At 44.6% G+C, this 12,654-nt stretch overlaps 1 long non-coding RNA gene across 1 annotated transcript in view; it reads right to left on the minus strand.

The window, feature by feature from the left end:
• Window positions 1-221: 221 nt before the first annotated feature.
• Window positions 222-12,654, minus strand: part of LOC125620365 — a 111,688-nt gene continuing 99,255 nt past the window's right edge. The window contains exon 5 of the long non-coding RNA XR_007351978.1: window positions 222-1,182. This is a non-coding gene — a long non-coding RNA (uncharacterized LOC125620365). The remainder of the gene's footprint in view (window positions 1,183-12,654) is intronic.

The following is a 12,654-nucleotide window of genomic DNA, read 5'->3' on the forward strand; positions in this document are numbered from 1 at the left end:
GTTATTTCTATCTCATGTCCTTTTCCCCTATGTGGCCAACCACACTGGCTCTCTTGTTCTTTTTCCAGACATTGGAGCCCTTGCTGTTCTCCACCAGGCCACCCTTGGTCTTTCTTGCCCACTCCCTCTCATGCTCTAAGACTTTCAGATCTCCCCTTTCAACCTTTCCCTTTATGGCTTCCATCCCTGCCCTCCTTCCCTCCTCCTGCTATGACCTTCACCAAACCTTGTACAATACTCTAGCTTAAACTTTTCAACTTGTACTTTCCTTTCTAACCACCCCCACCCACCAGCCCTGTGCTCCTAATATCCCCACTTACTTGCAAGACAGTCTTTTTAAAAAATATTTTTAGCTGTAAGATGGACACAATACCTTTACTTTATTTATTTATTTTTATGTGGTGCTGAAGATCGAACCTAGTGCCTCATATGGGTGAGGCAAACGCTCTACCACTAAGTTACAACCCCGGTTCCGCGAGACAATCTATTTACATCTGTTACCTTATCTGTCTTCCCTACCAGGTCGGGAGCTCATGGAAAGCAGATGCCTTACCCTAACCATGCTTTACCCTAGGTACCTAGCACATTTCTGGCACGTTTTGGTACTCAGTAGATGTGTTTTAGTGACAACTGTCCTAATGGCTACTATTGGTGAAACCTTATCCAGTTGGCAGTCATTTTGATAAGCACTTACTTACTAAGAATTTGCTCATTCTCACAACAATGTGAAATAGATCATATTTCCATTTTACAGACGGAAAAGTGAGTCTTAGGAGGCGAATTGGCTCAGCCAGGTTACTTAGCCCAGAAGCACTGGAGACATCAACCACATCGAGGTTTCACAGTGTTGCACCTTCTTCTTGAATTCATTTATATATTCATCCCACCAGTAATGATTGTATGCTTCCATGTACCAAGAACTATTCCAGACTGGAGGAACATGTCTGGAAGAAGGGATGATCCCATATAGGTAAAAATGGGTGTATGATTGAAGTTCAGAGCATCTCAGAGGCATAGGCATCTTGGCTGTGGATCAGAGAGGAGCAAGGGAGCTGTGGATATGCAGTCCAGGCAGAAGAAAGGGCAATTTCAAGGACAGGGCAGAAGGCAGTGGATCCAGTCTGGATGTTGCCAACTGCATCTTGAACACACCATTTACATACCGGGATACAGCACCTGAAACTAAGCAGTCATTGAAAGTTAGATAAATGCATAATATGGGTTCCTACATTTTTAAAGAAAGACAGAAAACTTCGAATTTCAAAAAGACACCGGAAGGCTGAATGGGCAGATGAGTCTGACTTCCATGAGTCCCCCAAAGATGACCAGAAAGAAATAAATGTTTTTACCAAGAACTTCTTTGGCTCAAAACATTGCTCAGCCCCCTTTTCAAATCTGCTCCTCTATTTTAAAAATGCAAAACCAGCGCTGCCTGAGGTACTGTGGTTTTACACGTTGCTAGGATATCAGTGTATTTACCTACAACCACAGACGTCTGGCTTCGTAACAGCCCACTCAGCCCTCACATGAGGCTGGGTCATGGGAATTCAATCAACGTGCGGTCCTGAGGGGGCTTTGAAATCAACCAGGGAGTCAGTAATTGCCTCGAGGTGCCACAACTGAAATTTTTCTCCAGGTTTTGCTATAATAAGCTTATTTTGTTGTTGTTAAGTTGATTTGCTTTGGCTTCTTTTGGGGTTTCCAATTCAGTTGTGATTTGCACCTGCTTTTTTGAAGCTATATATATATATATATATATATATATGGAGAAAATGGAGTCACATTTTCCTACTCCACAGTCCCTGGGCTTTCAACCTGGGTATGCTTAGGGTCTAACAGCTCAGGGGGAATTTTGAACATTGCAGGGAGGTGGACGTTAGATGAATGTGCAGGAGATGTGGCCTAGACCAGGTTGAAATCCTAGCCCAAGTGCTGCACATTGCAAGATGTTGCCTGTGCAGTGCAGAGGGGGACTGTCCTTGGTCAATTTGCAGGACACGGGGCAATCTCTATCAGGGCTAGGTATGCACCTTCCCAGTACCTCAAATGCAAGTCAATTGGACTGCATCAGAGGGAAGCAAAATAGACTCAGTCCCTGATTTTCAAAGCTCTTCTGAATCATTACACTTTCTAAACCAAACCAAACACAACGGGATTCTTCCAGCCCAGTTTGTCCTTTTTAAAAGAGCTTCCACCTTCTCTTGGTATCACCATCAACAAGGTCCCTTTATGTGACTCAGGGCTGCAAAGGCTAGTACTCGACTGTACCTGTCATTGTTAGAACAACTAAAAAATGTGTCCCATCTCACTTTCGCATGGAGCCTGGAGAAAAAATATTTCCTCTTTCATTGAAGTTGTTATTTCAACAGGCGAATAATCTTGTAATTAGGGCAGCAAGGGTGACTTAATATCCACACATCTGAAACTTTACTTTGGGCTGAGAACCACAAAAATGCAAAAAAAATGCAGTTGTCTCAGCCCTCAACCCTCACAGTGGCTCAAGGTCCACCCTGTACCCTGTAACCTTAGTGACATAATTGGCAACTAATTCAACCTGGAAGTCTCATTGGCTAGTTATATTGTTGAAAACACATGTTCCGTGATACATCATTGACATATTTTCTTCAGTTTTAAGGGGTTCCCTAAATATAACTGGCCAGTCCTGCTTTGAAAAATGTCCAGGTCTAAATCATTATGACTCTATTCAGTGGTGTATATCAGTATTTTCCAAAGCTTCCTTTGGCAAATAGTACCCGGAGAAGATCATCTGTGGTTGAATGAACTGTGATTGGATTTGATCATGAGGCTGCACAGAATCTGTTGAACAGTTCATCGTAGAAGTTTTGAGGGTCATTATAATCTGTAGATTGGTGTTTTTCTGCCACTCGGGTTTCGACATCTAAACTAATTTTATTTTTCTACACCTTCCTGCTTGTTCTATATTTTAATTTTAACATTTTCAAATATTATAGTAATGCAATTAACTTGAGACCTTTTAACCATCACTGGGACCCCACTAACTCCTCTCCCCCTCAGAGCCTAAAATGACCCTTTCATGTTTTTACAGATTGTGTAAGAAACAACCTCTGATCTCAAAATAGACACGGAAAGAGGGCAAGTGGACCCCACATTCTGCACTTGAGCTCCCCCAGAGGGATTTGGAGAAATCATATATGCTTACATGAAGTCAGGTGTGCTGTGGATGGCTTTGCCAATCCTGATGTGCTCTAGAAATGTCTGTTAATTGGGTTAAGTACAAATAGCATGACAGGCCCACAGGATGAATTCCAAATCCTCCATCTTCTGTTACTTTCTAGCTTTCACTTTTGTGAAAAAATCTTTTACTCCAGCCCAGTTGGTGTCTTCTCAGAGGTGAAGATGTCTTCTACATCACCTCCCTTCTTCAGGGCCTCTTCAGCCCCTCCTCACCCACCTACCCCAGGACCTCTCCCTCCTTTTCCCATGTTCACTCATTCAATCACTCTCTTCTTCCTCCTTTCCCTCCTTCCTCCATCCCTTCCTTCTTCCTTTCATATCTGTATCTATATATCTGCAACCACCTTATTGGGCAAGTGGCATCTGTTGCTATGATCAGTAGAAGTCCAGCTCACCTTGTCTTGGTACTAGAAGTACAAGACAGATAGGCCCTATACTCACCAGGTCAGCTCCAGTAGTGGGTGCTGATCCCGAGACCTGGCGCTACCTCCTAGCAGCTAAAGCAGTGCGACTGGGGATACTGCCACACCAGGGGGTAAACCAGGTGTAGACTGAGGACTCCTCATTTCTGGATGAGGAAGTGTTCCAGGCCTAAGGCCATTCTTGTGCAGAGGAGAGGGTGTGGAAACACTGCACGCACCGCACTGACTTTCCCAATACGCACCCAGATCCTCATCAGGTGTGCATACATGTCCATGTCCGTATCCATTCTGTATCTAAATCAACATCATCTCCCAAGTATTACCACTTGTTTTCAATTCTACTCATTTTTCTCATTTTGATACTCTTATTTCTAATGCAGATATCTTCCCTAATACAGTAGTATTAGACTGAGATTTTTGGAGATAGAGGCATGAATTACTAATTTTTGTATCTTGAACTAGCTCCAAATAGGTTATCCAGGTATAAAAGATGCTGGAGAAAGATAGCATCTCTCGAATGTAACCCCTGTTTAGGGCATTGTCCTGGACAATTCAGACATAACATTTTGTTTATCTATCATCCCTGACTTTGTTTCCATTCTAGCAGTTAATATAGGCTTAAGCAAGGCAGGCATTTTAATGCCTTAAATCTCTCTCTGACCTTGCGCTGGCTGTCCTTTCACTGACACACTCTTCACTGGGCCCCATATTCCTCTATGGTCAGCCCTTTCTTTTCATTCTTAACTTTAGGAGTCATCTCTTCTGAGAGTCCCACTCTGACCACCTTACCCAAGGAACACAACCTGATTCCCCCACAAAGGCGTTCTGTATTCCAGGGTCCTTTTTCACTCTTCCCACAACACCTGAAGTTAGCTTGTGAATTTATTATCTTGCTTTTTTTTAAATTGTCTATCTCCCCTATCCCCTTTTTCCAAATAAAACATAAGCACTATGAGGGCAGGGGTTTGCCTGCCTTGCTTAAGCCTATATTAACTGCTAGAATGGTGCCTGGCACATAGGACGTGCTCACTTATCACCTGATGAGAGACTCTGGAGGGGAAGGTGTGACGACACCTGCACTGGTTGGCCAATGTCCCTCCCAGCCTCCAGCCGACTGCTCTGATTCATGATCCCTGGATTGTAGGAAACCCGAGACAACCCAGTTTTCTGCCTGGGTCATTTTCTAGTGTGGAGTATGGTCAAGTTGTCCATTAAACTTACAAATTTCCTTGAAATTTTCAAAGCTTCTTGAAGAGTAAAAAAAGAAGTGATTTTGTGTGTGTATGAGAAAGCCATCACCTGCCAGTGAATGTTTCAGTGCTGACCAGGGGACAAGGGCTTCCTGACCACTATGGGTTCTCATTGGACTTTAAACCAGCAGTTCCCAAACCCAAAGCAAGTTATTCCAAAACAGGGTTCCAAGGAGAAACAGAAGGCACATTCACACTGGGTTACTGGGAGATGATCTAATGAAAAGGCCGTTGTCATAGGTGCAAAGGAAACCACGGGGCTTGAGCAATAGGGACCGATTGCCATACCAACCTCAGGAGGCAAGAAGAGGCAGCACCTCCAAGAACCACAAAAAGGTGGGAGGAGCTGCCTGACAAGAGGCTGCCTTCATTAGAGGAAGGGAACCCAGCAACCCTGAGCTCAGGGAACCAACTCCCCATCCTTCCTTGCCCTCCGCCCACCTGCATCTACTGTTGCTGCCCCCCTAGGCCAGGCCCTGTTGTTACATTTCTAGGAAAGGAAGACTGGTGTTCTTAGGGGCAGGAGTGATCTAGAGAGGCATGAGAACTTACAAGCACAAGAGTTATAACAGCTAATAACAATTAAATCAGGATTTTGATAAATAACCATCATAGACTACCCCCCATCCCCCCCTATATCTGGACTTTGGAAGTCCTTTGTGGGTTAGCTCATTTGATCATCTCAGGAAGCCCATAGGTAGGCACTATCTGGTCTCACTGGGCAGACTGGGGAACTAGGGATTATAGAAGTCAAATGCTAGTTGGTACATGAAGGAGTATAAAGTCACGCCAGATAGACAGATCAGTACTCTTTGTCTGCTGGACCACCCTCTGAACCCACATGAAAACTGTTGAGGTAAATCATTGCTAAAAATGTAGGGAAAAACCAAAGGTGTGGCCCAGGAGACAAGATAAAACATTTGCATAAGCATTATTTGTATTCAATGAATTCAAATACACTCCTTTTAAAACATGTCAGGAGGATCCCAAGTTCAAAGCCAGCCTCAGCAAGCTGAAGGCTTCTCTGGGCAACTTAGCAAGACCCTGTCTCAAAATTATAAATTTAAAAAAGAAAAAAGGCCTGGGATATAGTACAGTGGTAAAGCACCCCCAGGTTCAAACTCTAGGACTGCAAAATAAACAAAAAAAAAAAAGAAAGAAAAAGAGAAAAATTAAAGTGCAACCCAAGAAAAGAAAGAACATAAAAAAGAGAAAGAAAGAGAAAGAGGAAGAGAGAGCCACTTGCACACAGAATACAGGCCAAATGTCTAATTATAGCTGATAAGGTCCCTCATGATCTGTGCCTACCCGACTCATCTTTCCCCATTCCCCTTGTGGCACTGTGTCCCAGCCAAAGTAAACTTTATTTAGCTCTCTTAATAGCCCACAGGTCTTTGCCCAAGTTACCAGTTCAGCCTGGAACACTTTACCACGCCTTCTATTCATCCATCTCAACTCTTATCTAACAGGTTCTAGTTTGGGCCTTTCTTTCTTCCTTCCTTCCTTCCTTCATTCCTTCCTTCCTCTAACAGATTATTGGGCAGCAGGTCCAGTAGTAGGTGTTGCTGATGTAGGTCATCCATGAGGAAACCTTATGTAGGCTGGGGGTTTCTCCTGTGTATTCTGGACTTAGGCTATGATAGTCTCTCTTACTCTGTGCTTGAGTACCCTGGTTATATGACTGTCTCCTCTATTTGACCAAAAGCTCCAGTATGATAGGGTACTTCTCTATGCGTATTAGTTTCCTATTGCTGCTGTAACAAATTACCATGAGTTAGTGGCTTAAAGTCATGTAAAAGTAATGATGTGAGGTTCCAGAGGTAAAAGTCTGACACATCTTGCTGCACTAAAATCAAGGTGCTGGGAGTCTGTATTCTTTTCTGGAGGTTCTGTTTTCTTGTCTTTTCCTATTATAGGCTGTCTGTATTCCACTAATGACGGCCCCTTCCTTCATCTTAAAGCCATGCATCACTACAACACGGACCCTTTGCCTCCCTCTTCCACCTTAGAAGGATGCTTGTGATTATAGTGGATCCACCCAGGTAAACCAGAATAATCAGCCATCAGTTGATTAGCAACTTCCATCTGCCATCTTAGTTCCCTTTTGCCACATGATATCACATACTCACAGGTTCCAGAGATTAGGACCTGGGAAATTTGGGGGAGCTTATTCTGCTTCCCACACTATTTATCCCCAAATGCTAGCCTAGGGCAAAATTGAATGTCTGAATGTGCTGACAGGGATGTGTGTATGTGGAACATATAGAATCTCTATGTGTCTAAGGCAAGTGCTGTGCATGTGACATATGCTGGGAGTCGTTTGTGTGGGTGGTGGGGATTCAAGGGAGATACACTGTCTGATCTCATTAGTGCGGATCAGATGTATGTATGTGTGTTGGGGGTGGGTGGGAAGACCACCTGAAGGGAGATATAGAAACAGAAACTAGACAACTGAGTACTAGTCTCCTGACAATTCAAGTTGTGAAATACTTGGATATTCCCTGTATGGACACTTTTAAAAATTGTTTTCTTTATTTTTTATTTTTAGACTTATATGACAGTAGAGTGTATTTTGACATATCATACATACATGGAGTATAACTTATTCTAATTAGGATCCCATTTTTGTGGTTGTACGTGATGTGGAATTTCACTGGTTGTGTATTCACACGTGATCCACATGGACAGTTATGCTTCAGGACCTGTGCTCACATGTGCTCTGTGCTTACATGTGCTGAGGACCATGCTCAGAGTGAAGACAGCTTCCTGCCTGGGCCAGGAAGCTCTTCCAGAATGGCCTGCATGAGTCAGCATGCAGCTCAGACACTTTCAGCACTGCTAGCAACGAGGAGAGCAATTGAATTAGTTTCCCATCTTTACCGAGAGGGTGTTACAGTCCTTGATGTAGAATCCTCTATCCTTTTCAAATCCCCAGCCCGTCCCTTACCTAATTTCACAGATTCAAAACTGGCAGAGCCTTTAGGTCACATCTAGATTTCCTCCTTCATTTCACAGGTAGCATAGGGCCCAAGGAGTGGGGAGACTTGTGCAGGCTTGTAGGATCATGCAGGGCATGGCCTATTTGCAGTTAAGATCTTTACAAGGTGATGTCTTCTCTGAGGACAAGGATTCTGCATCACATGCTCCTCTAACATCAGGCTTCCTTAGATCTCTCTGCTCCCCAGTTCCTTATGTTCCTAAGAGATAAAACCCAGAATGGTGCTTTGAGATGCAGTCTCTATTCTTGAGAGAAGTTTCTACTCAGGATCTCTGTTACATTTCCCACATAGGGAGCCAGACTCGACAATCTAAAATGCTCAAGGAATGTCTTCCACACCTTTCCCTTCAGGTTTAGAACAAAACCAGACCCAAACTGGAGCTACAGGCTCAGTGTCCCTGGCCCTGCCCTGACCTCCTCCATCTCCCCAAGCAAACATTCCTTATTTGTGCATTTGTACAAAAATATCCATGGTCCCCACCAAGGGTGGACTATGCTAGATGTCAGGTACACTGCAATGGGCACACTGACATAGATTCCCTCTGTCAGGGGCTTATTAATTATAGAGCTTCTAGGTTACATCCAACTCCAGAAATCCACAAGCTGTTTCACTTTTAAAGAGAAACAGAGTGTAAGCTGCACCACAGTAAGAGGAATGGGAAAGGAGCAAAGAGATCATGAGAGCAAGATAAAGACAGTTGGGAGCACACCAAGACTCAGAAGGAGAACACTGTGGTAAAAGATCTAGAAACACAGGCAGAGACTGGGCTGAAGTCACCCAACCACAAGAACCTCTCTCCATCTGCAATGAATTGCAAGAAAGGAGGGAATCCCAAGAAAGGATCTTGCCTCCAGATGAGCAATCCCTGTGGGTCTCCTTGCCATGCTCGAGAAGAAGGAGGCCAAGACAGAAAGGTTAGACCACAGACTCCATAAAATCTTCCTTGGAAGTTTCATGGTCTCACATGAAGCTCTGAGGGAGGGTTCAAGAGTACACAGTTTGACCTGACCCTAGGATTACTCTAAATTCCTCTCCTCCATGTAAACCCTTCTCATTCTCCCTGAACAGAAGCCTCTCTCTCTGAGAAAAAGCATACCAGATGTCCATACTTAGTCCACAGTTTGTGCAACCTGGTCTAGTCAGCTGTGCTTATATTGGTCGTATTGGTGGTGGTCACAATGAGCCATGTTGGTCTTATTAGCCATGGTGGTGACATAGGTAAAGCACAGTCCATATTCTGTAGGTGTTTGTGCCCTTCCTTAATAAGACTTAGACATTAATATAGTCTCATTTATTTGACCAATGTTTATTGAGCACCTACTATGTGTCAGAAACAGGTGCATGCTGGCACTCCTAACCTTATCCCAGGGCTCCACAGAGCCAGCACTCATAACCTTAAACTACAGTCAGAGCAAAGATGCTGATCCCTATTATACAGTCATGGGAGAGTAAGACTCAGAGACAATTGGCAAGACTGAGATCTTCCTGGGCCTCTTTACCTCGAGTACATCCCAGAGTTGTTTTCCCTTGAAATGGACTCAGTAACATCTCTCAACACCATTTGCAGTCCCTCTCATAAGCTAGACTGTACTAGGTAGAAGGAATATAATAGTGGGAATAACTCAAACCCTGCCCACTAGAGACTCCGTCCAGGTAGGAGTGTGGGGTGGGAGAGGGGGAGTGAGTAGGTATTAGTACTTTGAAAAGATGTCTACGAACTGCTTCAGGAATTCTGACAGGGAGCAACAGATTCCATTGAGGGGGATTTGGGAAGGTCTCACAGGGGGGCTAATACGTGAATCAAATCAGGCTTTTATGGATAAGCAGATGTGTGCCAGCTGGAGAAGGGGCAGAAGAGCAGCCCAAGTCAGCGAAGCCCATCAAGCATGGAAGAGTGAGATGTGTGTTTGGGGAGTAGCCAGCCATGTGGGTGGGCGAGCAGCCCTGGACGCAGAGTGGTAGAAAACCTGGATCTGCCTTAGGGAGGGCACCGAGAACCTGCTCGAGGGCTGACCAGTCTGCATGGATGATGGGGAAGGGACACAGGCAGTTTCTAAGCAGGAAAGTAATGATCCCTGTGGGGTTAAAAAAATTCCCACAGCTTGGGAGGTGACTGGAGGGAGGAGATTTGCAGGGAGGCCAACCAGGAGGCGGGAGCATTGGTTTTCGTGAAAAGCAATGAGTCAAATGGCTACGGGAAAAGAGTTGACAAATTCCATATCTGAGATATGGGGCAGGTAGAATGGACAGGGCCCAAGGCCTGATGAGAGAAGGGAGCTGAAGTTTGGGCACCTAGTGCCTCCTGCAACAACTTTTAGTGATTAATGGTGTCCCTCATCCAAGTAGGGATTTGAGGAAAGGACAGAGTGGGAAGAAGAGAAAAAAATATTGTGTTCTGGACAGGATGGTTGAGGTTCCTTCTGGTTATCAAGTAAGATGCTAAGAGGCAGGTTCAGAACTTCAAAATAGGTCAACCTAGAAATGTGGAGCTGAGCTCCTAGAGCCACAGACTGTAAATGCCCCAAGAGACATAGGAAGAGGTTGTACAACAAACCACTGTGTCACTTAAAGCCATGTAAAAGGAGAGAATCAAACAGCATCCCCTCCTTCTGAGCCTCAGTGGCTCTCAGAACCCAGGGTTTCTATTATGAGAAACATTCTTCCATCTTCAAACTGAACTTGTGAATATCAAGAGGAGGCGCACACCTTTCAGTTAGAATAAACCATTATTTGCCCCATAATGCAAGATTTGCTAGTATACCCTAGCTACCTTTAGATGTTCTAAATCTGCATTTCCTTAAAATACACCAAATATCTGTCTGTGCTCAGAGGCAGAAAGATCCCAAGCAAAATGAAGTTTTGGGGACAGGCTGTTGCTGAACCTTGGAAACACTATGCTGCCAAAGGTCCCCGGCATGGGATAAGCAGATTTTCCACCATTACCAATTTACATATTTTTTTTTTCTTCCAGCCATCCAAAGGGGTGTTTCCGAGTTTTCCAATTTCCTTCTGGCAGGTTACACAATCAGAAAAGGCAACATGGCCCCGGTCACCAAGGCTCCCATGTGCCCAGGAGAAAATGTTTACGGTACCAGTTAGCCTGAAGCAAATCCACTGTCAGCGTTTTTCCTAAACCTCGGAGAAAGAAGAAGAAACAAAAGCTGTTGAAATGTGAAAATAATTAGAGAAGAGACTTTCCCAGGGAACAAACATGGCCCACGCTGTACAGAGGGAAGAACAAACAAACTTTGGAGGAGATTATGGAGCTGTAAAATCCTTGTTTATTTCTGAAGAAAGAAATAAAGTTGGAGAGAAGCCACTGGGTCTGCAAAATAATAAATCACGTGCTGGGGGTGGGAAGGAGGAGCTGGCCTATAAATTCAGAGACGAAAACAAAGCAGCATTCCAGCAGTCCCCGGTGGCGTGTGAACCTGCACCGTTTGATTTCTGAAGCCATCTGGCTCCTTCCCTGTGTCGCTGGGCGTTCCTCAATGTGGTCGCCCCGTCAGGAAAGCATTTGGTTTGGGTTAAGGTTTCTGAAAGGACATCTTAGCGTTGTTCGGTTTTCAAAAAGCAAGGGGGGAAACATCCAACCCTTGTTCCTTCTTCTTCTCAAGCTGAACTTTGCAGAAGAGTTTCTGCACCGACAGAAACCACAAGGACTCAGTGAGGCGAGGCCAGGGCCAGCCCAGGAAGGCCGAGAGGAAATTCCCACAGCCCAGTGCCCTTGGAAAGGGGAGCTCCCTGGTCTCTTCCCGCTTGCCCAGGGCTTTGGGTAAATTTGCCTGTGAAAGGTCACAACTCAACTGCCTCTTGGCTGAGGGATTTTTTCAGGGCTAACACCTCAGGTTTCTGGGAGAGAGAGGTCCTGTTTCCTGAGAAGACTCAGGCTATCAGCATGGAGAGCGGCTAGAACCTTGGCCTTAGAAAGTGGGCTGAAGGGTGAGCCTCGCTGCAGCTTTCACAGTTGGTGAATAGCCCAGGGGCATCCCCTGCCCCAGACTTTCTGACCTTTCTCCCACTAATTTTAAATGGAAGTAAAAGTAAGGGCATTTAATTCACTGAATACTGACTACTCCCTATTATGTGCCAGGTGTACTAAGCCACTTCCATGCCCCATCTTGTTATTATATAAGATAAATGTCATTATAGCCTCCTGGTATAGTTTTCTAGTACAGATGAGGAAACCGAGGCGCAGATTTTTTCACGATCAGCCCAATTTTGCACAGCCAACAAATGGTGGCAGGAGGCTGCAGACTAAGATCTGTCTCCACCTGCATTTCTCTGAACTCTAAGCTCTGCAGTTTCAGTAACTCAAGCTTTGTGCCTACAGAAGCTAAATGGGAAGTGATTTGCCAGAGCAGAATCAGCCAAATGTTTCAAAAACCAGGATAAGCACTCAGAGCTTTTGACAGTTCCCGTAAGATTATTTCAAGCACCTACATTAGTTCCACACCTCATCCTTATTTCTTTATTTCTGCCTTTTCTTTCCCTCACTTGCTAAATTAGTTCCCTATTTATACTGTAACTAATTACTATAAGCTTGGGGGCTACCACACATTTATTTTCTTCTAGTTCAGAAGACCAGAGGTCCAAAATCAGTATCACTGGGCTGGATCCACAATGTTGGAGAGCTGCTCACGGGTGGAGGCTTGCAGGAGACTCCAGCCTCAACTTCTCCAGCATCTTGCGCTGCTGTCCTTGTCTATCTTAGCTCATGGCCCATTCTTCCATCTTCATAGCCAGCAGCAGAGCATCTTCTCCCTC

Source organism: Marmota marmota, unplaced genomic scaffold (assembly GCF_001458135.2).
Source record: "Marmota marmota marmota unplaced genomic scaffold, marMar, whole genome shotgun sequence".
In the NCBI taxonomy this organism is placed as follows: Eukaryota; Metazoa; Chordata; class Mammalia; order Rodentia; family Sciuridae; genus Marmota; species Marmota marmota.